General features: G+C 34.0%; 1 protein-coding gene across 1 annotated transcript in view; it reads left to right on the forward strand.

Moving 5' to 3' along the window:
• The window catches only part of LOC106869918 (uncharacterized), a 25,909-nt gene that overhangs the window by 12,875 nt on the left and 10,507 nt on the right, over positions 1-2,527 (forward strand). The gene's annotated exons all lie outside the window — the stretch shown is intronic.

Genomic DNA, 2,527 nt, shown 5'->3' on the forward strand with positions numbered 1-2,527 from the left:
ATGAACAGAAATAAGGATATAATCAAAACTAGTTAAAGGATACACTTTTAAAAATGGATTTGTTTCATTGGTCCTTTCAATTAACGGTCTTAAGCATGCAATGAACAAAATAAATGAATTCAATATAAATTCATCCTATTGTAAAATCAAAGAAAACCTTAAATCAAAGAGTAGATTCAAAATACATATTGTAAATAATTATATACGAAATATAAGTCAATTAATACATTAAAATTAAAATTTTCACGCTGCATTACATAAATATTTTACAACAGTATATACCCATATATACTAGACCATCTATAATATACATATATACATCAAAATACACAGATGCATGCACATAGCTACATACATATACAGGCATATATATGTAAGACAAAAATATACGCACAAATACATATATGCACAAAACCATGCATGGACTTCAATATCAAAGCCTATTCTCCAATTACTTCCACCAACCATGTGGTTAGCCATTACGCTTTATTTTTTCAAGTAATTCATTACTACATATTCTCATAAACCTATGCTCATATTCTCACGAGCATAAGCTCAGTTTATGTTTCTTATTCTACAGCCACACCAGCAATCCAATGTCAACCCTTCGCCTTCTGCAACATTTCAACAGTTCACTTCCCTGTTGCCATCTCCCATTGCAGCCCCTTTCTGGAATGTACCCATTTATGTACAATGTCTCCATTACGCCTACATTCATTTGACTGTCACCCAAACAATAGGTTGTGTTAGACTCAGCGCCAACTGCCACAAAGTAGAGTATATCCACTGACAGCTTTTCAGTGTGTTCAAAAATCATATACACCCCACCACCACCACCACCACCAATGTCATGCATCCAGACGGATGCAAGACATGTCACTTAGTCAAATTGGCCCTTCATTTACTGCACGAATGTTTTATCGTCAATGTTGCACTTTCCCATATCACGTTTCAACATAACTGTAATATATATATACAAACTATGCCATTTTAATCCAGAATGATGCCAAGTATATCTGCTAGTATTCTATATTGAAAAGAAATTTGCTATTCAATTCAATAGAATTTTTTCCCCAAAACAACATATTCCCAAAAAACAAAACATGCATGCACACACACACAGAGTAAAAGAATAACAATTTTCTTCCAAATCCTTTCAGACCATCCTTAATCAATTTAACACAATATATACACATATATACACACACCCCTCACCATAAATGTGCTATTTAATTCAATATAAATTTTAACACTTGACTCCATTCCAGACCCCTGTATAGACAACTTATATAAGAGACTTTAAGAGAAAATATCAAACATGTTCTTAACTATACTCAGAATATGAGAACAAACTGTTTAAATTTCCAATTTTTTCTTATTTCCTACTCCTTGATTTTGAATCTTTAATATTTGACAAGGTGGACATACACATTGAAACGGGTAATGTTTTATAAAAGTTACTTTATGTAACAAATATAAAAATACTTGTCCTGTCTGAGTAAAAGAAAAAAAGTAAAAAGCATCTTTAAACATACATCCATGCTGCTTCCACTTTTACTTTTTACCTATATATATATATATATCACCGTCGTCATCGTTTAACGTCTGCTTTCCATGCTGGCATGGGTTGGACAGTTTTGACTCAGAACTAGCAAGCCAGAAAGCTGCACCAGGTTCTAGTCTGATTTGGCAAGGTTTCTACAGCTGGATGCCCTTCCTAATGCCTACCACTCTGAGAGGGTAGTGGGTGTTTTTTACATGCCACTGGCACAGGAGCCAGTCAGACGGCACTGGCATCAGCCACGCTTGAATGGTGCTTTTTACGTGTCACCCGCACAGGTACCAGTCAGATGGCGCTGAATGGGTGCCAGTCAGGTGAGACTGGCATCAGCCACACTCAAATGGTGTTTTGTATGTGCCACCAGCACGGATGCCAGTCAGGTGGCACTGGTATTTATATATATATATATATATATGTGTGTCTGTGTGTGTGATTGAGTGAATATATATATACATGTATATATGCATGTATATGTATGTGTGAATGTGTATGTATATCCATGGGTATATACTAATGTATATATGTGTGTACATACATATATACATGTATGTATATGCATGTGTACATGATTATATGTTACAATACAGGTAGAGAAATTTGAAAAGAAAACACGAAACCGGTTATTTCCCCAAATACAATGTTTCTATACCCAAAATTTTATAACATTTTTCTGACATAACGATGTAAATATATATTTTAACTATGTAACACAAGCCTTCTGTAGTTTTTTCACTCTTGTTTATCTTTTATATATATACTAGCAGTATAACCCGACCTTGTCCGGGTGTGACTTATTATGCCATCTACGATAAGTCTTGCTAGCTGAAAATCAACTAAAAAAGAAAGCCTTACAACGAAAAAACCCTTATGATGTAAATATGTTCATAATTCTAAAGACGATGAAATTAATACGGAAAGTCTGAAGTCTGTTTTGCGTAAAATTATTAAGCATACGTAAATTTCATC

Source organism: Octopus bimaculoides, chromosome 2 (genome assembly GCF_001194135.2).
Source record: "Octopus bimaculoides isolate UCB-OBI-ISO-001 chromosome 2, ASM119413v2, whole genome shotgun sequence".
Taxonomy (NCBI): Eukaryota; Metazoa; Mollusca; class Cephalopoda; order Octopoda; family Octopodidae; genus Octopus; species Octopus bimaculoides.